Source organism: Lathyrus oleraceus, chromosome 7 (assembly GCF_024323335.1).
Source record: "Lathyrus oleraceus cultivar Zhongwan6 chromosome 7, CAAS_Psat_ZW6_1.0, whole genome shotgun sequence".
Classification (NCBI taxonomy): Eukaryota; Viridiplantae; Streptophyta; class Magnoliopsida; order Fabales; family Fabaceae; genus Lathyrus; species Lathyrus oleraceus.
The window spans coordinates 282,218,586-282,246,293 of record NC_066585.1 but is presented as its reverse complement, the minus strand read 5'-3'; the positions used below and the strand labels follow the sequence as shown (position 1 = coordinate 282,246,293).

General features: G+C 38.1%; 1 non-coding gene across 1 annotated transcript; it reads right to left on the bottom strand.

The window, feature by feature from the left end:
* Positions 1–6,633: 6,633 nt before the first annotated feature.
* On the bottom strand, positions 6,634–6,740 carry LOC127110008 (small nucleolar RNA R71). The gene has a single exon (XR_007797248.1). It is a non-coding gene; the product is annotated as a small nucleolar RNA R71 (small nucleolar RNA).
* Positions 6,741–27,708: the final 20,968 nt, after the last annotated feature.

Sequence of the window (27,708 nt, the reverse complement as noted above, 5' to 3'; positions counted from 1 at the left end):
CCACGCACTCCTGAGACTAGGATTCGAGATGGATATCTCGCTCATCCAAGTTCTCGCCATTACTCAAAACACATCAAACCAATCAATTTCTTTTTCTCGCCGCCGTGCGATTAACCCTTCAAACCTTTTCTCAAACGAAAGGTACTTTGTTTCAAAACAGTGCAAGGCAATGTTTTTCCACCTGTTTTGTCCAACAATGTTTTCGTCGATTTGACACAAAGTAGCTTTCGCTAAAATCGACCAACAAACAAACATTTTTCTACCCAGAACTACGTAAGCATTGACTTCTCTATTGAGATACGTAGGAGCAGGATTTGTAAATCTTGTCAGGCCCACTAATAAAAAACTTAGGTTTAGTCCTTCGTCAAAAATCCAAAAACATTTCTTCCCTCTTCTATTCTTTCTTTCCCACCTAATAATTTGAAAAGCCTAACATTTCAAACTAACATTAACGCACACAACTAACCTAATGGTTCCCGTTGAGTACAACGGACGTGACGGGTGCTAATACCTTCCCCTCGCGTAATCGACTCCCGAACCCTGATTTGGTTGCGACGACCAATAATCATTGTCATTTTGTCTTGGGTTTTATCAATATTTCCCCTTTCCTTTTTAGGATTAAATAAAGTTCGGTGGCGACTCTGTTCAGTCCATCATTGCGAGCGTGCGATCGCGCTTCACTTAGGTCGTGTCTCTCATTTTTTTCAATGAGGTACAACAGCTGACAATAAATCCCAACAACTTACCAGAACGAACACGAAAAGTACACTTATTGGGATTCAAGCGGAGCTTATACTTCCTCAAATGCTGGAACAACTTCAACAAATGCTCAACATGTTCTTCTTCATCAATAGATTTAGCAATCACGTCATTGACATAAACTTCAATCTCTTTATGCATCATATCATGAAAAAGAGTAGTCACTGCTCTTTGGTAAGTTGCACCAGCATTCTTCAAACCGAAAGGCATCACTCTATAACAGAATATTCCCCAAGGTGTAATGAACGTGGTCTTCTCCATATCTTCGGGTGCCATCTTGATCTTATTATATCTGGAAAATATGTCCACAAATGAGAAGACTTTGAATTTAGTTGTACTGTCTACCAACATATCAATGTGTGGCAGAGGGAAATCATCTTTCGGACTAGCTTTATTCAAATCTCTATAATCAACATACATACAAACTTTTCCATCCTCCTTCGGAACATGCACAATATTGGTCACCCATTGCGGATATTCAGCAGTCACAAGGAAACCGACATCAATTTGCTTTTGCACTTCTTCTTTGATCTTTACTTCTATATCAGGATGCGTTCTTCTCAACTTCTGCTTGACTGGAGGGCATTCTGGCTTCAACGAAAATCTATGCTCCACTATCTCAGAATCCAACCCAGGCATGTCTTGATAGGTCCAAGCAAACACATCTGAATATTCTCAGAGAAGATCAACCAACCCCTTCTTAACTTCAGGACACAATCGAGATCCAATCTTGACCTCCTTCACATCATCTTCGGAACCCAAGTTGACTAACTCAATCTGCTCTTTGAATAGTTGAATGGCTTTTCCTTCATGCTAAAGAAGACGAGACAATTCATAACTCACTTCTTCATCACTTTCCTCCTCAGCCTCAAACACAGGGAATTCAAAATTCGGAGAAGGAGAAGAATCATTGTATTCAATGGGGTTAGAAATCAACCTGCATAATGATTTGATATTTTGATTTTAGAGAAGTGAATTTATGACCAAATATTATGCAAATGGATAATTGTTATTATTTATTTATGTTTTTTGTGATTACCATTTTCAGAATAAAGTAAAAAGTAAAAATAAAACATCATAGATGTGGATGAACATATTTATATTTTATTAATGATCAATTTGAAATGCCGAGACAATATTCACTTCTCCCTTAGGCATATGAGAAGGATTTTCAAAAACAAATAAAAGAAATTACTTAGATCGATGCGTAATAATAGGAACATCAACAGCAGTCCAATTATTGCAAGCTTTTCCATGCGTCACAAAATTGGTGCAGTCTTCCTCTTCATCATCCTCTAGCGCAATAACTAAGTGTTGTTCATTGCCATGAATGAACCCTCCACTACGGAAACTGAGTTGCACATCATCAGATCTAGCAGTTGCCAAACCTTGCTGGAAACCCAAATCGGTTCTGCTCTTATTGTCGGAGACCTCTACCATATGTCCCCGTTGAACAACATTCCCATCTTCAACAATCTTCCTTGCTTCTTTAAATGAGGACATGGGTGCCCCAACTCTTTTTTCAATAGCAATAGACAGGGCTTGGAACGAAGTTCCAACCTCATCCTTAACTTCAACATAAGAGAAAGATGAAAGGTGGCTGGCTAACAACGCCTTCTCCCCGCCAACAATGACTAACTTCTCATTCTTGACAAACTTGAGCTTCTGATGCAACATGGAGGTAACTGCTCCTGCCTCGTGAATCCATGGCCTTCCCAACAGACAACTGTAGGCCAAGTGGATATCCATTACTTGAAAGGTAATATGGAAGTCACTCAGACCTATCTTCACCAGAAGGTCCACTTCACCAATCACTATCTTCCGCGAACCATCAAAAGCCTTGACGATCACACCACTATATCTCATAGGCGCTCCTTGATATGACAACTTCGATAATGTTGACTTTGGCAGCACATTTAATGAAGATCCGGTGTCAACTTGCACATTGGATAAAGCGTCATCTTTGCAATTCATTGAGATGTGCAAGGCCAAATTATGGTTCCTACCCTCCTCGGGGATTTCTTCATCACAGAAATTGAGATTATTACAAGAAGTGATGTTATTTACAATATAATCAAACTGATCCACCGTGACATCATGTTCCACAAAAGCTTGCGCTAGAACTCTTTGTAGTGCTTCTTTGTGCGCTTCAGAATTCATTAACAGAGACATCACTGAGATTTTTGAGGGGGTTTGGAGCAACTGTTCTACCACATTGAACTCACTCTTCTTTATTAGCCTGAGTACTTCATCATCATTATTAAGCTTCAAATTGCTGGATTCACCAGAATGTCACTTTGGAGCGCTAAATGGATCTCTTATGGGTACTTCCACCTTTTTACCAAATGGACAAACTTCTACATTCTTTGGGAACACCGGCCCAAAAACACGGCCACTGCGGGTCACCTTAGTAACATTAGCAATGCTCACGGTAGAACTGGTCGTCGGCAAAGGAACCTCTTGACCATCTTTCACCATAGTTGCATTATACTGATAAGGAACAGCTTTATCGGATGAGTACGGGACTAGACCCGCCAACCATATGCCCAACAACGATACCGATCTCTTACTGATATTGTTACTACTACTTCTATCAAATGAAATCACCACTCTCTCTGGTGTCTTGAATACTCGTACTATTACATTGACATCATCATCTATGTGACGGGATTGAACAATCTGAATCAAGCCTTCATCCATCAACAGCTGGATGTCCCTCTTCACAATCATACAACCTCAAGGATTAATACTGCAGATAGCACAACCATCATGGTCATGCTCACAATCGCTCACTAAGAAAATATCCTTGTGCATCGTCACCAAGGACCTTCTAATGAAGCGTACATCGAATACCTTGAACTCCCCTGAACAATCGTCCACCATATTAACAGATGAATTTCCATGGACAGGCAGTGGGTTAGCTTTCACATTGGGTGCACGGTCCTCAAAGAAAACCATTCCACTTTTTACCAGCTTCTGAACTTCATATTTCAGGGGGTAGCAATTCTCAATATCGTGTCCAGGGGATCCTTGATGAAAAGAACAATGGAGTTCTGGTTTGTACCACGATGGAAGTGGTTCAGGTATTTGCGGAGGATTTCTCGGTTGTAGCAGGTTCTTGAGAACCAATGAAGGATATAGCTCTGCATATGTCATTGGAATAGGGTCGAAAGAGACCTTTTTCCTCTCAAAATTCTGTTGCTGATGATTATTGGTATTGTTGTTGTTGTAGGTGTTTGTATGTTGTTGTGGTTGTTGTTGTTGACGTTGTTGTTGCTGAACTGGTGCTAATTAATTTGCTGAAAATATAAGAATAACTCAAGATACTTGATGGTGATGTTGACAGGGTTGTTGATTTCTTTTTACATGAGGCATCATATGCCTCCCAACGAACACTACATTAGTGTCTGCTTCCTTCTTCTTACTAAAGCTATTACCATACCTCTTGTTGGATGACGCTTCCTCCTTAGCTAACCGTCCCACTCTGACACCTTCTTCTAGCCTCATCCCTGATAACATAAAATAATATCACATTTTTGGACTCGATTTAATTAAATTATATTATTATTTGTTTCGATTTATTTCATTTTATTCGATATTACTTGGTATTTTTCCTTCTATTTGTCTCAGGTAACTTATTTGAAGCATAAGTGAAAAAGGAAGAAAAGGGGGTGCAAAAAGATAATGAGAACCAAATTCCACTAAAGCCCAGCCCACAATCACAAGCCAGGAGTGCTGAAGCTGTGACGACCGCCACACAAGGTGTGACGAGCGTCACGCCCTGCTACCTTGTGTTACGATCGTAACACATGGTGTGACGAACGTCACACCCCTTTCCTATATTGTTGGCTTTTAACGCGCAACAGAGGCACGTTGAAGCCTATTCTTCCGCTTGACTCTTGGAACGTGAAGACTACTTACGGAAGGCATTTTAGGAAACCGTTACAAAAGTGGATTAATATAAATAGTTGCTTTTATCCAACCCTGAAGCCCCGTCTCTTTCCGTCGTGCAAGCATATTTTACAACATTACTTTTCTACAACTTTCTATTTTATTAGCAATTTTTATTTCTTTCTTTTCCAGTCAATCTTTCAAGCACTTAATTAATTTTTCACACAATAGCTTCTAAACCGGGAACTATTGTGTATCTTTTACTGGATCTAACCTTACGTTAGATCATAGTATTTTATTCCTTCGCTTTTATTTTCCTGTCCGATTAAAGAGTTCAAGAACAAATCCAACCGGTCTGTGGTGGAGTGTTCAAGATTGCTATTAATTATTCAGGTTCTTTAATTTATTGTTTTAATTTATATATGCCCTACATTACTGTTTATTTATACTGTTTGCCTGAGATGGTTTTATTTAAGCATGATGATTGTTTAGACCCGTTTAGCATGTCCGGCTAAGTATTTTAGATATCGGTATGTAAAGTAAGCGGAATGAAGGAGTCAAAACTAAGTTGGTTTAATTTCATTTAAAAATAAATCACTCTTTTTATGGTCTCAATTTACAGGGTTAATCCCAAAGTTTTTGTACGAGAGTAAAAGACATAAAGAAGTTAAAATCAATAGAACGAAAGTTTGAGTTTTTAACTGGACAGTGTAAATTGGACATTAATTCTAAATCTGGGCGAAAACAATTTTTAGAGTTAATTAAATTCTAATCTTTTTCAAAAAGTATTTTTAAAGGTTAAATGTGAGGACGAGAGTTAAGCATTTAAGTTTAATTATATAATCTAAGTCAATAGAGCGAGAGTTTGAGACGAGGATGTTTAAACGGTTAGTGTTTTCTTAAAAAAGGTTTCTATAGATTCTGTTGTTTTCAAAAAGTGATTTTGGACTTAACTAATAAGTGACAGCTACGTTAATATAAAGTCATGGTTTATTCAACAGAGCGAGAGTTTGAGAAAAGGCTTTTAATCAATAGTGTCTACTGAAAAGATTTATTTTAAAACCAAGAAACCAACGAAGATTTGATTCCCTAATTACGACGAACTACATACCGATATCCGCTTAATTGATATTTAATTTAAATCTAATTTTAGTTTTACTTTTCCCCCAAACAATCAAAGTATCATCCGCCTTAGCTTTACGAAGTAACCTTAGAAAACGGTATATCGATTCATAAGTCCCTGTGGGATCGATATCTTTTAAAACTATGCGATAGAACTGTGCACTTGCAGTTAGTACCCCAAATCGACTCATAAAGTCGCGATCAAGTTTTTGGCGCCGTTGCCGGGGACTTTTATTTATTCGAGATCGTAACTCTTCTGTTATGCTGTTGAGACTAAGGCAATTTTTTATTTTTCTTTTTTTTCTTTCATTGATTTGTATGCCACACACTCGCTCACAAGGCGAGCCGTTTTACTTACGAATCAACGACGTTGAACTATATCTCCAAGTCTTACGACGAATTCGGGAATATCGTGCTGCAAACAATCTCCCTCCTATCGAAGTGCCCGACCTCAAAAATCTTCTTCCTTCGCCGATACCCGAGATGGCAGAACCAGCTCGTGCTCTTCGAGATTATGCCGCTCCATCGCAAGATGAGCCGCATTCGAGTATTGCTCCACCCGCACTCGAAGCAAACAACTTCGAACTTAAACCTTCGCTGCTACAAGCAGTGCAACAGAATCAATTCTCTGGAAATCCTACCGAGGATCCAAACCTTCATTTATCCGTATTTGTCCAATACGCTGATACTGTTAAAGCTAATGGTGTCACATCAGAGGAAATTCGACTTCGTCTCTTTCCTTTCTCGTTAAGAGATAAATCTAGAAGATGGCTTCAGTCTCTTCCTTCCAACTCAGTCACCACATGGAACGAGTTGAAGAAAGTCTTTCTTGCCCGATATTTTCCTCCAAGCAAAACAGCTATGTTGAGAGCCCAGATAAATGGATTTAAACAGAAAGATAACGAGTCTCTTTTCGAAGCATGGGAAAGATACAAAGACATGATGAGACTTTGTCCACACCATGGTTTAGAGGACTGGTTAGTAATTCATACCTTCTATAATGGTCTCTTGTACAACACAAGGTTAACAATAGACGCCGCTGCAGGTGGTGCGCTTATGGATAAACCTTATGCCGATGCTTATCAACTTATCGAAAGCATGGCCCAAAACCATTATTAGTGGGGAAGCGATCGAACAATGGTAGAGAAACCTCAAACGAAAAGTGGCATGTACGAGATAAGTAGCCTTGATCATGTTAATGCAAAAGTGGATGCTCTGGCCCAGAAAATTGAAAGTTTAAATGTATCACCTCCAGCCACCGTGGTTGCCGCAACTCAAAATTGCGAAGTCTGTGGAATCCAAGGTCACACTCCTGCAGATTGTCAACTCCTAACAGGAATCCAAGCAGAACAAGTGAATTATGCTCAAGGAAATCCCTACTCGCATACCTATAACTCAAACTGGAAGAACCATCCTAATTTTTCATATAAGAGTAATAATGCTTTATACGCACCAGGACAAGCTCCCAATCAAGCCCCAGCTATACCTCCGGGATATCAAAAGTCGATCCCATCTACACCTAACAATAACGTTCCTAGGAAATCCAACTTGGAAATCATGATGGAGAACTTCATAGTTTCTCAACAGCAAACCAATAAGGACTTCTTAAACCAGAATGTACACACTAGCGAACAAATTAAACAACTAGCAAGTAAAGTAGATGCCCTGGCTACCCATAACAAAATGCTGGAAACACAAATCTCACAAGTAGCTCAACAACAAGCGCCTACTGCTGCACCAACTGGTACATTTCCTGGACAACCCCAACCTAACCCGAAAAGCCACGCTCATGCAATCATATTAAGAAGTGGAACGGAAGTAGAAGGACCGTCTGATCCAAGGATGGAAAACCAAAACTCTAAAAAGTCAACTGAGGAAGAAAGTAAACCTAAGGAAAAGGAAGAGAGTAATAAGGAAACCGTAGAAAAGAAAGAACCTTATGTACCTCCACCACCTTATAAACCACCTATCCCTTACCCTCAAAGGCTTATTAAAACCAAAGACGCGGGCCAATTTAAAAAATTTGTTGACCTACTGAAACAATTAAACGTCACAATTCCGTTTACAGAAGTTATTACACAGATGCCCTCATATGCTAAGTTCTTAAAAGAAATTCTTTCTAATAAAAGGAAACTTGAAGATAGCGAAACTGTTACACTCACTGCTGAATGTAGCCCCATAATCCAGAATATGCCTCCAAAACTTAAGGATCCTGGTAGTTTCTCTATACCCTGTCACATAGGAAAATTTGTCATAGATAAAGCCTTATGCGATTTAGGAGCCGGTATCAGTGTTATGCCTTTATCCATATGCAAGAAACTGGAAATGGGAGAATTAAGAACAACTAAAATGTCTGTGCAACTAGCAGATCGTTCTGTTAGATATCCTGTAGGAATTCTTGAAAGCGTTCCCATGCGCATAGGACAATTCTACATTCCAACCGATTTTATAATTATGGACATTAAAGAAGATGAAGTTACACCCATTATATTGGGAAGACCATTCTTAGCAACCGCCGGTGCGATCATAGACGTAAAACGAGGACGACTCACTTTCGAAGTAGGAGAAGAGAAAATTGAGTTCATTCTTTCCAAATTTTTGAAAGCACCTGCAATAGAAGACACATGTTACTTTATGGATATCATCGATGAATGCATAAAAGAAACAGAGTTAGAGAATGACAAATTGTTTGACTATCGTGTAGAAGACAAACTTAACCAATGTTTAGCAATAACACCGGACCCTACGCAATGCCTTAAGAAACCAACCCTCGACCTGAAAACACTTTCCAAAAATCTGAGATATGAATTCCTAGACTTAGAACTTGAACGACCAGTAATAGTTAATGTAGGCCTAGGAAAACTAGAAACCGAAAAACTCCTACATATCTTAAGAAAATATCCAACCGCACTAGGATACAACATCACCGATCTTAAAGGAATAAGTCCTTCTATTTGTATGCACCGCATCATGCTAGAAGAAGACTGTAAAACCTCTAGGGAACATCAGAGGAGACTAAACCCGATCCTGAGTGAGGTAGTGAAAAAGAAAGTAACAAAGTTATTATAGGCAGGTATCATATATCCTATATCTGATAGCAAATGGGTTAGTCCTGTACACGTAGTACCAAAGAAAGGAGGTATAACAGTTATTGAAAATGAAAAAGGAGAAACTATAACCAAACGAATCGAATCGGGATGGAGAATGTGCATTGACTATAGGAAACTAAACAAAGCAACCCGAAAAGATCATTTCCCTTTATCATTCATAGACCAGATGTTAGAACGATTAGCAAAGCATTCTCATTTCTGCTATCTAGACGGTTACTCAGGCTTCTTTCAAATACCAATTCATCCTGATGACCAAGAAAAGACAACATTCACATGTTCTTTTGGTACCTTCGCTTATCGACGAATGCCGTTTGGCTTGTGCAATGCTCCCGCAACCTTCCAAAGGTGCATGATGGCAATATTCTCCGATTTTCTCGAAAACATCATGGAAGTATTTATGGACGATTTTTCCGTATGCGGACAAAGCTTTGAAGAATGTCTTGAAAACCTAGAGAGAGTTCTAGAACGATGTGTAAAAGTAAACCTAGTACTTAATTGGGAAAAATGTCACTTTATGGTACAAGAAGGAATTGTTTTAGGACACATCATATCAAATAGAGGAATTGAAGTAGACAAAGCCAAAATAAAAGTAATCGAAAACCTTCAACCTCCGAAAACTGTGAGAGAAGTACGAAGCTTCTTAGGACACGCCGGTTTTTACCGACGATTCATTAAAGATATCTCTAAAATAACTAAACCTTTGACCGGATTATTAATGAAAGATGCTGAATTCATCTTTGACAATAAATGTTTTGAAGCATTTCAAACGCTTAAACAAGCATTGATCTCCGCGCCCATAATGCAGACCCCGGATTGGAATGAACCATTCGAAATAATGTGTGACGCAAGTGATTACGCCGTGGGCACTATTTTAGGACAACGAAAGGATAAAAAAATTCACGTCATATATTACGCAAGTAGAACTCTAGATGAAGCACAAATGAATTACGCCACAACCGAGAAAGAACTTCTAGCAGTAGTGTTTGCACTAGATAAATTTCGTTCTTACTTGGTCGGAGCTAAAATAATCGTTTACACTGACCACGCCGCCATTAAGTACCTCTTAACAAAAAAGGATGCTAAACCTAGACTCCTAAGGTGGATCTTGTTGCTACAAGAATTCGATCTGGAAATCAAAGATAAGAAAGGAACTGAAAACGTAGTAGCAGATCACCTCTCTAGACTCGAAAACCTGGAACCGAAAAAACTTCGATCAACGATGATTTCTCGTACGATAAACTTATAGCTACTTTGGAAGAAAATAAAGCTGATAAACAGGTAGAGACCACCTTAGCTATATGTGTTACACCATGGTACGCTGACTTCGTCAATTATTTAGCTGCCGGAATAGTTCCACCTAATTTATCTTACCAACAAAAAGAAACGATTCTTCCATGACATGAAACATTATTTCTGGGATGACCCTTTACTTTTCAAAAGAGGCCCCGATGGTATTTTCCGTCGGTGTATACCTGAAGAAGAGATAGAAAATATAATCCAACATTGTCACTCCGCTCCTTATGGTGGACATGCAAGTACATCCAAGACCTGCTCCAAAATCCTACAAGCCGGTCTTTATTGGCCAAACATATGGAAGGATGTGCATGTGGCTATCAAGAAATGTGATAGATGTCAACGCACAGGAAACATATCTAGACGTGACGAGATGCCACAAAAGGGCATTTTGGAAGTAGAGATTTTCGACGTGTGGGGAATAGATTTCATGGGACCTTTTCCATCTTCTTTCGGTAACAAGTACATACTCGTAGCGGTTGACTACGTATCAAAATGGATTGAAGCTATAGCTTCTCCAACAAACGACACACGAGTAGTAACTAGACTCTTTAAGAATATAATTTTTCCAAGATTTGGTGTCCCAAGAATAGTAGTCAGTGATGGTGGATCGCATTTCATATCTAAGATACTCGAAAAACTACTATTTAAGTATGGTGTAAGACATAGAGTAACGACACCTTACCATCCTCAAACCAGTGGACAAGTGGAGGTGTCTAACATAGAAATCAAACAAATATTGGAAAAAACAGTCGCCACCTCAAGGAAAGACTGGTCATCGAAACTACCGGAAGCTTTATGAGCATATCGAACCGCTTACAAAACTCCTATAGGGACAACCCCATTTAAGCTTATTTATAGAAAATCTTGCCACCTCCCGGTAGAATTAGAACATAAGGCCTACTGGGCTATTAAAAATCTAAATTTAAACTATAAAGCCGCTGGTGAAAAACGAACTCTTGACATAAACGAATTAGAGGAACTTCGACAAGACGCCTACGAAAATGCCAGAATCTACAAAGAAAGAACGAAAAAATGGCATGACAAACGTATATCCAGAAAAATCTTCAAACAAGGCGATATAGTCCTTTTGTTCAACTCTAGGCTTAAGTTATTCCCAGGAAAACTACGTTCTAGATGGTCAGGCCCTTTCCAAATCACCAATGTCTTTCCAAGTGGAGCTGTGGAAATTAAAGGCAAATCTATGGAACCATTTATCGTAAACGGGCAACGTCTAAAACATTATCATTATGCAGAGAACAATGAAGATTCACAAGTCCTGAACTTAGACGAAATGCCTCCAGAATTTATAGATTATATTTGATAGTTTTTATGTCGAGCTTGTGACATTAAACAAAGCGCTTAGTGGGAGACAACCCACAAATATTTTTATTTTTATTTCTTCTCTAATTATTCTTTTAAATTTTATTTAGTATTCATTCTTAATTTATTTTAACTTATAAAATTTTTCTTCTTTTCTTCTTTCGGCATTTGGCCAAATCCTGACTAAAACTCTTGTTTTTCTTTTCTCTAGCTAACACTAACCTGATGGGACAAATTGATCGTATGGGTATCAAATTCAGAGGGAAAGCTCAGAAACAAAAGTTTGAGGAACTAGCAGAGAGAGAGATGCTACCTAGTTTGTATGATGATGATTGGGCAATGACTGCCCTTGGACTAAGAGAAAGTGTCCTGTATTTGGTGAGTCAAATAGGGTGGGAAACCACTCCTATCCGAAGACAATTCGTCACTTACCGGAGACTAACGCTAGAATTCCTTAGCTCTCTGATCTATCTACCCAGCCATGGAAAAGGAATAAGCAGAGGTTTCATTCAGTTCAGAATGTTCAACATGGAGTATCAATTTAACATTCAAGATTTTACCAACCTTTTAGGTTTCCCTACCTCTTTTGATACATTCACAGTGAGCCAAGAAGACCTTTTTGAATATAGAGAACTTGAACATTTTTGGGGAAGCTTGACTGAAAATGACGACCCCGAGGAACATGAGTTTCTCTCTGGCAACATACATAACCCGACCTTTCGTTATTTCCATAAGATCCTGGCCCACACCCTTTTTGGGAAGAAGTCAAATATTACTACAGTATCACGTGATGAACTCTTCATCATGTTTTGTGCTTCCCAGAACCGTCCTGTGAATGATGCCACTTTTATGTTGGCGAACTTTGACCGCCTTATCCAAGATGAACGAGCACCAATTCAAATAGGCGGATTGATAACCATGATTGGTAATGCTATCGAATTACGTCAACCTATGCTTGACCTAAGCCCTTTCTGTGGCATTGCGACTATGAGTATACCCTTCCTCTTCAACATTATGTTTATAGAAAACCTCGGGCCTGAAGAGTTTGAGCTTATAATTAACAACCAAGTTCTTTGCCTATTCACCTTGCCTAGTCCGAGGACTAGTGTTCATAACCGCAATAACTGGCTCTACAATCTGAACGGAATACCCTCTCCTGCTAGATCTACTGAATCCATCCAGGACTATGAGATTTGTGACGACCAGATCCCTTATGCTGAGTCTGACCCTCAGACACCATCTGGTTATTATGATATTGACCCTCCTCCTCAACCCATCCCGACCGAAGAATCGGCAATACCCGATCCTAGACATCATATGCCCGGAGATAATTATAACACCATCATTCAAGCCTTGATGTCATAACAAGAAGCCCTCAGAGAAGAGTTAGCTAACATGGGACAAGAATTTCTGGGATACATGAGCAGTATGACAAATCAATTCCACGAGTTGCTAAACCGTGTTAACTCCTTTGCTCCCCCAGCCAGAGATCATGCAAGTGGCTAGAAGTTGTTTTTCTTAGTTACTTAGTTTTAGTTTAGGCTATTTATTAATTTTGTTTCACATTATTTTTAATATTAGTATTTGTTTTTCTTTTGCATGTTTGCTTTTGTTTTCCATTGTTACATTATGATTATTTTATGAAGCTATTGCATTATTGGTTTATTTTATTTTGATCTATGCAATTTCTATAATTACAAATAATGATATCCACTATATGCTAATAATTACTATGCCTGTTAAAGAAATACACATATTATGATAGTAGAATAGCATGCAAGGAAATTTAAAAGTATCACAATAGCAAAATAAAATAAACAGAAGCAAAACAAAATAACAAAAAAAAAAATATAATAGTAAAAAAAAAAAACAAATTATGAAGCACCCACGCAAGCAGTGACCGTTGCAAGCTGACTGTGTGACGAGCGTCACACTAGCCATCACGGTCGTCACACCAAGTGCCTGTGACGCCCGTAACATCCCTGTCACGAGCGTGACACCTTCAGACTAGGTGAACGTTAGTAACCGTTGGAGACACGACCGTTACACCACCCCACTTTTTACCCTCCCCATTCACTTACCCATTTACTCACATTTACCCATATTTATTTATTTTTCACCCACTCCCTTTCCAACTTCCAAATTTTTTTCCTATAAATATCCACCATACCTTTCTTCATACACCACAAACCATTCTATAAAATACATTTCATTTTCTTTCCTTTTACTTCTTTCAACCCACTTATCAGTATGGCGGGAAACCAAGAATTCGAAAATATCATCTTCCGATCCGAAGATGATAATTATCAAAGGGAGCAGTTCGAGCGTTTCCAACAGCGAGGTGTCGTATCCACCAGGTATCCTGATTCAAATTGTTTACAAGAATTAGGATTACTTCAAGGTATACAATGGATGCTCCGCCTTGCTGATTTAACCTTTCTATGCACTCATAATCAACCTACCTACCCATCTCTCACCTTAGAATTTTTAAGTTCTTATTCGTACAACACTCCCACCGGTGAAGACGAGTACTTAACCGGTACCGCAACCTTCCGCATGTTCAACACCGAATACTCACTATCCCAGGATCAGCTGAGTGCCATGCTACAGTTCCCTGTAGGAGACCGCGTCCACCCAAGAATCCCTCCGAACTCCCAGTGGCAAATAAACGCCTTCAACCTCTTTAGGAAAATATCCGGTGTGGAAACCGATAATTGGGATGTGCTACTTGCTTCACATATACATAACCCAACCATCCGGTATTTTATCTGCATCCTGCAAAACACAGTTTTTGGAAGACCGAACAACAGCAAAGTCAACGCCAAGGAATTATTCTTCCTCCACTGCATCTTTGAAATGGATACAAAGGTAAACGCTGCTTCTTTCTTATTTCATCATATCCGCACCCTATGTGCTAGAGGCCGCCAACCTTTCGTAATTGGAGGATTAATAACCTCCATAGCACTTAGTTTGAATCTAGGGGACCGACTTCAAAATTTACAAGCTCTCCCACCCCTATTTATGGATATTAGCTATTGTCGGTCCAGCCGCCTAATCAAAAACAGGGTAGGCGGAAGGTTTTATCTTATGGTGAATAACCACGAAGTCCCAAGCGTTGTTCTGTCCAACATTGCCCTCACAGATGTCACCAACCCCAACCGCTTCATCTACGATCTGAATGCTCCCAAAGCTACCGAGCCTACACACGCAAACCCGCCTACAGACGAGTTTGAAGAGATGGAGCAAGGTGATCAGGTTCCTGCAGAATAATCAGTCCCGCTCAACCCTTCCGATAACGCAGCTGGTCCATCCTCACGACGTCGTCGACGAAGAAGGCCAGCAACCAATGATGACATCATGGATGCTATTGACGGTATGCAAGCGCAGAATCTCGAAGTGATGCAAATGATGCGCCAGATGCAACAACAACAGGAAGCGAGAAATGCCATAACCGACCAGCGGTTCACTGAGTTGCTCAGCAGGTTTGACGACTTAGAAGTACGTCAACGATCACCAGGTCCAAGAACAAGAGGCGGCAGGCAGCATTGATTTTAGTTTCTTTCTTTCTTTTTCTATTTCTTTTGTTTTCTTTGAAACATTGGGGACAATGTTTCAGTTAAGTGTGGGGGGGAAAACCTTGTTCTTTCAACCTTCCCTTTTCAAGTATGTTATTTTCCCTTTCATTGTTATTTCCTTTTCTTAATAAAAAAAAAAGAAATTTTATAATACATATTTATTTTAAGTTAAGTCCCTAGTGTGAAAAATTCTTATTATCTGTTCCCCTTAATTTTCTTGAGCCATAACAAAAATTTAATACACTCAATAAGTATAAAGGTTGCTTATTTTACAAAACTTGAGTAAAATTAAGACAAAAATTATTACCGCCCCAACGCTCTAAACAAACCTCAACATGTTAGATCAGGAAAAGTACCTATTATACCAATCCCTTGAACTTTTAGTTTTATAGTAACCCCGAGTAGTTTATACAAGAAGTCAGCACCATCTTAATAGCAAACTACGTGGAGAGCCGATGAATATAAGTGAATGATTCCCAAAGCAAAAAAATATATATATATATCAGGAAATGCACTAATTAAGTTAGGTGATCCTTACCAGATCATTTAATCTAAAGGTTGCAGATCATACAAAAGCATGATACGAAAGATCCATTATGAGTTGGTTCAGCAGGTATCTGGTGCTGAACTTGGTAGGGCGGACTACGGTCTGATCCCCCGCAATTTGCAATGGACTAAAAAACAAAGTTATTCAACTTATGTACCACAACTTCAAGCTAAAAAGGGGATCAGAATCACTAACCGGTCACTCCACTATGTGCGCGAAACGATAAAGGGCTTAATGTGATTTCGCTAGAATGAAAACGGGTGAAATAAGAGTAAAGGAACTAGGCTAGTTATAATAGCATGACTCGAACTGGTTTGCATAAGGTGAGGTTATCTGAGGTTGTAACGGTAGTTGTTGATGTCAAGATTAAACCCAGGTTACTTCTAAACAAGGTTTACTTGCAACCTAGTACGAATTGATGTGTGTTTTGAAATTTCATCTGGCTAAATTTTTAAACGATTTCTATACTATATCTTGCTTGAGGACAAGCAAAGGTCTAAGTATGGGGGAGTTTGATAACATGAAATAATATCACATTTTTGGACTCGATTTAATTAAATTATATTATTATTTGTTTCGATTTATTTCATTTTATTCGATATTACTTGGTATTTTTCCTTCTATTTGTCTCAGGTAACTTATTTGAAGCATAAGTGAAAAAGGAAGAAAAGGGGGTGCAAAAAGATAATGAGAAGCAAATTCCACTAAAGCCCAGCCCACAATCACAAGCCAGGAGCGCTGAAGCTGTGACAACCGCCACACAAGGTGTGACGAGCGTCACGCCCTGCTACCTTGTGTTACGAGCGTAACACATGGTGTGACGAACGTCACACCCCTCTCCTATATTGTTAGCTTTTAACGCGCAACAGAGGCACGTTGAAGCATATTCTTCCGCTTGACTCTTGGAACGTGAAGACTACTTACGGAAGGCATTTTTGGAAACCGTTACAAAAGTGGACTAATATAAATAGTTACTTTCATCCAACCCTGAAGCCCCGTCTCTTTCCGCCGTGCAAGCATATTTTACAGCATTACTTTTCTACAGCTTTCTATTTTATTAGCAATTTTAATTTCTTTCTTTTCCAGTCAATCTTTCAAGCACTTAATTAATTTTTCACACAATAGTTTCTACACCGGAAACTATTGTGTATCTTTTACTGGATCTAACCTTACGTTAGATCATAGTATTTTATTCCTTCGCTTTTATTTTCCTGTCCGATTGAAGAGTTCAAGAACAAATCCAACCGGTCTTTGGTGGAGTGTTCAAGATTGCTATTAATTATTCAGGTTCTTTAATTTATTGTTTTAATTTATATATGCCCTGCATTACTATTTATTTATACTGTTTGCCTGAGATGGTTTTATTTAAGCATGATGATTGTTTAGACCCGTTTAGCATGTCCGGTTAAGTATTTTAGATATCGGTATGTAAAGTAAGCGGAATGAAGGAGTCAAAACTAAGTTGGTTTAATTTCATTTAAAAATAAATCACTCTTTTTATGGTCTCAATTTACAGGGTTAATCCCAAAGTTTTTGTACGAGAGTAAAAGACATAAAGAAGTTAAAATCAATAGAACGAAAGTTTGAGTTTTTAACTGGACAATGTAAATTGGACATTAATTCTAAATCAGGGCGAAAGCAATTTTTAGAGTTAATTAAATTCTAATCTTTTTTAAAAAGTATTTTTAAAGGTTAAATGTGAGGACGAGAGTTAAGCATTTAAGTTTAATTATATAATCTAAGTCAATAGAGCGAGAGTTTGAGACGAGGATGTTTAAATGGTTAGTGTTTTCTTAAAAAAGGTTTCTATAGATTCTGTTGTTTTCAAAAAGTGATTTTGGACTTAACTAATAAGTGATAGCTATGTTAATATAAAGTCATGGTCTATTCAACAGAGCGAGAGTTTGAGAAAAGGCTTTTAATCAATAGTGTCTACTGAAAAGATTTATTTTAAAACCAAGAAACCAACGAAGATTTGATTCCCTAATTACGACGAACTACATACTGATATCCGCTTAATTGATATTTAATTTAAATCTAATTTTAGTTTTACTTTTCCCCCAAACAATCAAAGTATCATCCGCCTTAGCTTTATGAAGTAACCTTAGAAAACGGTATATCGATTCATAAGTCCCTGTGGGATCGATATCTTTTAAAACTACGCGATAGAACTGTGCACTTGCAGTTAGTACCCCAAATCGACTCATAAAGTCGCGATCAAGCCCCATGTTTACCATTTCGGTAAAATCACTGGGGGCATTGGAAATCATCCGCTCATAATAAAATGAGCTCAGTGTCTTCAGAAAAATCTTGGTAATCTCCTTTTCCTCTAAAGGAGGGGTAAACTGAGCAGCGAGTTCTCTTCACCTCTGAGCATACTCCTTAAATGTCTCTTTGTCTTTCTGAGACAACGACCTCAACTGATCTCTATCAGGAGCCATATTAACGTTATATTTACACTTCTTCACAAACGCTTCTCCTAGATCGTTGAACGTGAGGACGCGCGCACTATCCAACCCCATGTACCACCTCAGAGCGGCACCAGTCAAGCTGTCTTGAAAATAATGGATCAATAGCAGATCGTTATCCGTTTGAGTAGACATCTTGCAGGCATACATCACCAAATAACTTAGTGGACATGTGTTCCCCTTATATTTTTCAAAGTCAGGCACTTTGAACTTTACTGGAATCTTCACATTGGGAACCAAACACAACTCCGCAACACTCTTTCCGAATAGGTCCTTAGCCCTCAAAGTTTTCAACTCCTTGCGCAGTTCAAGAAATTGATCCTTCATCTCATCCATCTTCTTATACATATTCGGGCCCTTAGACGGCTCGGAAAGATAGATGGTGTCTTCTACACGAGGCAGGGTATGAACGACAGGCGACGGCATATACATGACCGGGCTAGATGCCGACATAGAAGCAAAGGTAGGCGCAAAGCCTTCGGGCACAAAGTTTGGAGTCATTCCCCACGGGAATCCGACAGGCATGTTAGGTACAAAGTTAGCAGCAGTTGCAGGAATGGTAGAGATAGCCACCTCTGGAATGATAGTCCTCTGAGGATGAGGAGTTGCGGGCGTTGGAGAAGACTGACTCTGTGCAGCTAACACTGACTCCATCATGGCAGTCAGGCGGGCGATCTCCTCTTTCAAGTCTCTATTCTCTTGGTCAAGATGTTACATGATTTTGGAGTGATTGGCGCGAGTATTGTATCAATGAGTCAGCTTGGCTTCAGCACAGAAGAAACACCAATGAGACATCTGGCAAAAGAGAAACCTGCTTATTCAAATGATTCATGAAATGCAATGTTTAATTGTTTTTATTTTCAAGGAACTTACTATATTATATATATATATATATATATATATATATATATATATATATATATATATATATATATATATATATATATATATATATATATATATATATATATATATATATATTCAACAATAATTGCAACAATCTGATATGACCATAAAAATCTCTTTTATTTATCTAATTGGAAGGATTACACTGAGTACAATTTCAGAAACCAAATGAAAAATACAAGAGGAAAGAAGACTAGTCATCCTAAGGATCCCTAGCAACGTCAGAAGATCTGGCTGTAGGCGCGTACTTTCTTCGAATGTATCGGATCTCTGTCTCGAAAAAAGCCTTCATCTGAGTCTTCTCGAGGACAAGCTGATCAACAATATTCTTCCAAGCGATGGAAGGCTGAGGCATACTAGAGGAAGATGAAACCTCTGGCTCTCTATGTGTATTTGTCACTCGATCTTCAAGTAGCTCAATAAGTGCATCTTTGTCGTTAGACTCAAGCTGTAACTCCTCATGCTTTTTGCTCAAAGCATGGAAACGCTCTTCCCACATATCCTTCTCTTGTTTCATCTTGGCGAGCGCATCTTCCAACTCCTCTACATCTTGGTTAGGGAGAGTTAATGGCTCAACCATAACCATAGACATAGGTCTCTCACAAGGATAAGGCATCTTCAACTCCAAAGCTCTCTTCTTCACCCAAAGCGTGTAAGCTTCCAAAGCTGCACAATTGCACAGACCTAGCTCGGATCTTCCTTTCCTATGCACATTATGCCAAGCATGCACAATCTTCTACTTCATATGTTGGGGATCTTTACCCTCTTGGTATAAAAGACCTTATAACAAAGTGTTATTAGGTTTGTCTCTCAAGGGGAACCCAAGTTCTCGACGAGCCAAAGTAGGGTTGTAGTTAATTCCTCCTTGTGTACCAATGATAGGCATATTAGAGAATTCACCACAACTATCAATAATCTCCAAACTGCTCAAAGAAGGATCATACCAAACTATATCATCATTAGTGGGAGACATAAGTCTCTGAGATCACCGTAGAAATTGTTTGTTCTCCACAAAAGCAGGCGTCTGAGGCAAGTGAGAAATAAACCACTTGTACAGAAGAGGAATGCAACAGACAATCGTTCCACCACCCTTAGAATTCCTTAGATGCAAAGAGAAGTACAAATCACCTAACAAAGTAGGCACAGGATTCCCAATCAAGAAAATTCTAATGGCGTTAACATCAAAAAAACCGTCAATGTTAGGGAACAAAGCTAGACCATAGATGAGCAACACAAAGATAACTTCAAAAGCATCCACACTACCGGCATGAGCAAAGGAAGTAGCTTCCTTGATGAGAAAATCAGATAGCAATCCAAACAATCCTCCTTTATTCACCCAATGAGTCTCTATCTCAGATTTCTTCAAGTGAAGAGCTTCAGCAATAAGATGAGATCTGAGAATCTCTTCCAATCCACTAAATGGCACCTTGCTAGAAACAGGTATCCTCAAAATATGGGCATACTCCTGTAACGTAGGCACAAGCTGATAATCCAGAAAAGTGAAGCAACGGTAGAGAGGGTCATAAAACTGAACCAACACACTCAAGATTCCTTCAACCACGTCAGCAGACAAGACAGATAGAAGCTTCCCATGACGTTGCTTGAAGTCCAAGGGATTTAGTACAAAAGATGCTAGCTTCCTTAACTCTTTCAAGTCGGGACTTCTGAAACTGTAATTCTTAGTGTTCCTTCGTCCACAATCCAAGGTCTGAAAATATTTGCAAATAATACCTCAGTTTCCTTAAAAATTTCATGTGATGAATGTTATGATGCGCATGAATGCATGAATGCAACAATCACAAAAAAAGGATCACACACAAGGTAAACAAACAAAGGTCAAGGGATGAATCAAGTCATTGTCAAGATCAATAATCCATTTTGGTGGATTATGGTTTACACCTTATCAACACCCATGTTCCATTGATATTGACAAGACTTGATTGGATCAACCAAGAATCAAGGGTTTGTTGTGAGTCACGAGCATGGAGTCTAGGTAAGAACTATTCCAAAGGAGTGAACTAAGGATAACACCTGTAGATCATGTTCTAAAAAGTTCCTAGAGTCTTAATTCCATCTATCAGATATTATAGGTTAGGATGACTGACTCATCAACCCATAATATTCTCAAGAGAAACTCATATGAGTGTAGTATCGCGTAATAACTACTATCAAGTCTACACTTGAACAGTCTCCACACTATGTCCTAAATAGGCCAAGAGGGGTTAAATGTTCAAAGGTCCTCAACTTCTCAGACCCTAAATCAGAGATAGTAATGCCTAACCACAAATACTTATGTGACATTTCCAAATCCAAAAGGGTCTCCACTGAGTAGATAGGTCTCAAGCCAACTTGTTAAGGACTACTCCACACAAGTTTAACGTGACTATATTATCCTCATTCCTTAATTTCACTCAAGTTCGGGTTAGAACTTATCTCACCATTTAGAGATCACCAAACACAACAAGCAGATCATATCATACAAACAAATATACATACATCAAATATACAATTATATACACACAAAAAAGTAGGCTAAACCCACTGGAGACTACTCCACAGCAGAGTCGCCACTTAATTTTTGTAGCGGTAAATTCATGATCATCAAGCTATGGATAAGCAAGACATCAAATGACAAGAGTCGCCACCGCGCTTTTATTGTTTTCAAGGGAAAAGGGAAAAGTACGAACAAAACCCAAAAAATAGAAAGTTTTCAAATCAAAACTAATAAAATGCCAGAGATTACAGGTAAGGGAGTTGGTTACATAGGGGGAAGGTGTTAGCACCCAAAGTGTCTTAGGTACTCCTAGGGAGCCCTTTTTTGTGTGCATAAGTGTTTTTGTACAAATAATGTTTGCAAACAAATAGAATGGGGGGATGAGAAAAGAACTTGTTTATTATATTTTTGGGTTTGACAAGACCTTGGGACTTGTGCCTACGTACCAACATAAAAATGAGGGATCAAAACCTCGTAGCTCGTGGTATCAATTTCAAAGTGGGTACATTGCTTTTTAACAAAAATTTAAGTTTGAAAGGCACAACGGACTAAAAATTGTTTGAATGAGTTAGTTCTTTTTGGCTTTTGAAATTTTTAAGTTAAGTGTATTTAAGTGTATTTACAAGTTTGATTAAGAAAAAAAGTTTGAAAATGCAATGTCTTAAGGCCAAAGTTTCTAGTTTGCAAAAGTGGTCAAAGTTTGAAAATCTACAAACACAAGCAAAGAATATTTGTGAAAGAAGGGGGAGATTTTGAAATTAAAGAAGTGGGGAGGAGATGAAGAGACTAATCCTAAGCAAAAATTTAAAAGTTAAGAGTTGAAGAGATCTGACCAATGGGCTGCAATCCAATGGAAAAGAATGTCATATAGAAACCCAAATTCCCTTGGACTTTTAGAATCAAGCAACAAACAATGCACAAAATCTCAACTTCAAGAGCAAGGCATCAAATAAAGATAGCCACATCCAAGCTTAGTAACTCCATGATCTTCCTCAAAGTTTCCCATGCATCAGATGAATTCCAAGATGGCACAAATCACAGGTTCAAAATAACAGCTTCATAATGATCATGTTGCAGATGAACTTAAATGGATCTTCAATGATGTATCATATGAAGTTTCAATACACAAGCACTTAGTTACATGAAAGTTGGCATTGGCCCAGTCCTTTGCAGAGGGAGTGTTGCCTAAATTCTAAGTCCAATTGTCTCAGATCAAACGAACAGTCCACACAAGATATTTTTTAGGGTTTTTTGTTCTTATTATGTACATTAATGGTCAAAGGCCACACAAACAAACAAAATATACACAATCAAAATATACCACACAATATGGTCCAAGTGGACAAAGTGAAAATGACATTAACATAAACAATTAGAATGGTATGAGTAATGGCAAATGAATAAGGCTTAAATAACTAAATTGCATTGAAAGTAAAGGACTTGGAAATAAATGTTCGTTGTTAATGAGTTAGAAGTTAGTATTGCTTTTGCTTTGCATTTGTTTAAGTCATTCTTTGGAGAACACTCAACCCACTTATCACAAGCACGGATCCTTGAACCAAGACATCTTCGAAAGGAAGGAAAAAAGGCCAAGTTTCCACACAATACCATGAAAGAGAGGAGACTTACAATCTCACTAACTATAATGCTATGCCTTTTGGATCAAAATTTAGTGCCATGTTAAGCAATGGTAATTGGACTTATATAGAAGTCACAAGTATTTAAGGCCGGGCAATAGAATTTTGGTGTTAATGCATGTTAGAGACATAGTATGATGAACTATGCTCATGAAACATACCACACACAAAAAGTATATGCAAAGTGGGGAACCTAATATCATCCATACTTATGTTGATTTTGCAATCAACTAGTCTTAGAATATTGAGATATTATAGGTCCATGACATGAATGCATAAATAAGGGGAATGAGATGAAGAGGGAGGGGAAATAGATCAAACTCAAATTGGACAAAGGAGGACTTTTACCAAGTTAAGATCATTCATTCATTTTGGGAGATGGAATGTACATTCCATCAATCCCCTAAATCCGATTATCTTAACCTAACAAAGTCAAATCATCCTTGACCAAGGCCCAACAACACAAGTTAAACTCACAAAGTCAACTAAAATGGCTCTACACAATTAATTTGGCATTTAAACAATTAAAAATATTAAAAATAATACATTAAATTAAATATGGTTGGTTAATTCCTAAAACCTCATCAAAACATCAAATAAATGACTATGAGATTTATCATAGGTCAAACAAGGTCAGAGAACCTTGGAGAAAAAATTTCAGAATTTGGAGACTTAGAAGTACTTTTAAACAATTAAAAATATTCACAAAATCAATTAAATCATGAAAAATATTAATAATGATCCAAAAAATAATTTTAATTCAGAAAATGAAAGAGGATTTTATTTGATTTTTTTTGTGAAACTCTCATATTTTTTGGATCAATATTAAAATTAATATGAATTAATAAAAATTAAAGGAATAAAAAATAAAATCAGATAATCAAAAACACATGGACCACTTGATCTGCCTCATTAATTGAGGTGGCAGATCAAGTGGTTAAGCGCGCGCGTTCCTTGATGGGCTTGAGTCAACATGTTGTACCAATGGTAATCACAATGTACGCTCATGATTAAAACATTTTGAAATAGATCAATGGCTCTGGACCACGCCACATCATTTCCGGAGCAAAACGCCGATTGTCTTCTCAGGAGACCTTGGACGGACAGGTCCATTCATCACCACATCATAAATGAAGAAAAGGACATAATCTTAAAGATAAAATGGCTTAGATCATGAATATTAACTCAATTTTAACTAACTCCAAATATATAGAGAGATACGTGGAGTTGAATTTTGAGGTGTGTCAACTTAGTTGCTTCGGTTTGACCTCAAAGCAACTCAATATTCTTGCCTACATTGGTAGGACTTCAGAGAACCAAGGATCCAAGAGAATTGATGAGTATTAAGAGAGAATCCAAGAGAAGAAAAATATGGAAAATTACCTTCAATGTTGTGCAGAAATGGATCTCTCTTGCTTCAATTCGTGTTTGATCTTGCTTATGGAGCTTGGGGAAGTGGCTTAAGAATAATGCAAAGCTTTGGATCCTAGAGTTTTTTAATCTCCAAACAGTGAGATTCAAACTCAAATTTCAAATGAAATTTCTTAGGTTTTCCTTTGAATTGAGAGGGTTTGGAAGATTGGGGGCAAAGCTGGCGCGCAATGGTCCTCTGAATTGATGCAGGGGACCTCTATTTATAGCAAAATGAAGTGTTATTTGCACACTTGGAAAATTGTCCAAATTTTCTAATGCAAGGCCCATGAAGCAATCCATTTAGGTCCAAAATCAACTGAAATGAGGTATGCGTGAAGCTTGAATGGCAAGGCAAAGTTGTTTGAACATTTGAAGCTTTGATTTTGCCAACTGATACAGGTCTACTTACACCATGCACAGACCTATCAAACTTAGTCCAAAATGAATGAATTAGGACTCTTTGGAAAGATTAGATCAAGAGGAACAACTCTTATGCTAAACACTTTTCCGTTTGGAACTTGTATCATGATGCATTTTAAGGTGAAAATTTGGAAATTTCAACATGATGAAAAAGTTTCTTAGTTTCAAGTCACATATTCAATTATTCCACCTTGCTTAACTTTTTATGTGAGCTCCAAATGAGAAAAGTGTATTCATCAAAGTTGTATCTATTTCCAAGACCTTAAAAATGGTTGCCAATTTGGAATCATTTGTGAAATTCTGGTATCAGATATAAGATGTCGAAGGTAATGTTACGACACTAATATCTGCTAATACACAATGGATAAAATAAACAGAATGGTAAAGCGAATAACAAAAGCAATTGTTAACCCAGTTCGGTGCAACTCACCTACGTCTGGGGGCTACCAAGCCAGGAAGGAAATTCACTATAATAGAATTAGTTCAAAGACTATCCGTACACTTCACCAAGTTACAGTCTTTCTCACCTAATCTCTACCCGTGCAATTTCTACCTAAGCACTCTTAGATATGAGAACCCACTCACTTCCCTTACAATCACACACCCGTGATTTTAAACAACAATCCCTTGTGAAAAGAAAATACTTTTCAATTACAAACTCTTGATTTTACTTCACAGTTTCAATCAAGAAGACACACTCTTGATCTTGCTTCAAAGCTTTGAACAAGAAGACAAATCAGTCCAATTCAATCATCAATACATGACTTGAATGACCTACATACACAAACCCTAGCTCTCTCTCTAAATTTCGCTCAGTCTTTGTTGTGTGTACAAACAGGTTTTCTGAGTCCCTTTTTATAGAAACAATGGACATCTTGAAAACCCTAAATATATTTTCCAATCAAATCTTTTCATATCAGCTGTAAAGATCTTCTTGGAAAATAAACAAATCTAGTTGAAATCCCTGAAAGAATGCGCCAGCTAGCCATATCTTCAATCAACCAATGATTTCCATTAATTGTGCAATCACAAAACACCAGACATTCATACTGAATGTTCTGTGTACAGGATGTCATGACATCGGGTCTGACATCTAGAAAAATCCTGCATAATCCAATTTCCTTTTATAGCAGGTACAGCCATATCAGATACCATGACATTGTGTATGTCATCTGAAACAATCCTGCATGAACATGTCTTCCAATTAAGCTCCAGCAGGTACATCCAATATCAGACGCCTTAGCATTGTAAGTGGCATTCTGAAACAATCCTGCTTGCACATGTTCTTTAACTCCAGCAGGTACATATGATATCTTATGTTAAGACATCACACATGACATCTTGTGAACACTCTTTGTTTTACCAAAATTGCTGCCAACACTTAGAATCAACAAACTCCCCCTTTGGCAAATTTTAGCTAAAACATATATTTGTCCTTTTTGTTCACAAGGCAAACTATGAGCAGTTAAACCACATAACAGTAGTTTAATCAGCAGCAGAAGCAAAAAACAATTACTAGCTATGGCTACTAGTAATACACATATGCACAAGGGTATTTCTCCTCCCCCTAAATTTGTGCAACAATCAACAGAATTACTAGTTATGGATGCAACTAGTAAGACACACAAATGCACAGTGTACAAGTGTACTTCTTCTTCCCCTAAATCTGTGCATTCACCAAAAAACAGCTACTGAACTCCAGTACCTGTACCAGCCAGAATGTCATACTGACATCTGCTACAACAACAACACCTGTGCACCTCTTTCAATAATAGATATCCATCTGATCAGCCACATACAACTTCCATATCAAGCACTTCTCCCCCTTTTTAGTCAAAATTACCCAAAGGTGACCAATCAGACAAAATAAATGTCTATTAGCCTAGCAGAGAAAGTTAAAACAGATGTTATAACATTAAGCATGTTAAAACATAATATTCAGGAAGTACACAACCATCATTATACACAGCAAAAACACTGAGACAATGAACAAATACAAGGAACTCATTAAGAGCCCTAAATATTACATAACAGGAACCAAGAGGACTGCCACAAAATATAAAAACAAACAAGACAACAGCCTTCAAAACAGCAGCCCAGCTTCCACCACACCTTCCAGCACCCCTCCAAGTCTTCAATACAGCCAGGGACAATTAATCAGAAGAAGAAGTATCTCCTTTACCTTCATCTTCATCTTCAGAACCCTCAGAGCTTCTGGAGCTGCCACTGGATTGTGGTTTTCCATCTGAATCCTTTCCAGCCTTTTCTAACTCCTCCTTTTCAAGGCTACAGATAAGGGCTTCCAAAGCTTCTTTTCTTGCCTTGGCCACCTTCATACCTTCCTCTAATTCCTTGCAGGTATCTTTCAATTGATTAATTAGGCTCCCTTGAGATGCAGGTTCCCTTCTGGCGGATGTCATAACAACATCATTGACATGACTACCCTAAAAAAGCTTATAGTGAATTGATAGAGGGGTCTTTCTCCTGCTTGGAATATCACTTGTACTCAGGATTCCTGGTTGTTGACTCAGGATGATGCCACAAATGATAGAAGGGAATGCAATGGGCAACTTTACAGCATTGGTGGAGGCATGTTTGATGGTTTGATCAAACACAAACTTTCCAAAATTGTAGTTTATCTTAGTTCCAATGGCATGAATGATCCTCCCAAGAGCAATGGAGATGGTAGATATGTGATTAGTAGGTACCCAATTTGCTGAACCAATCTTATGTAGAATGGCATACTTCAC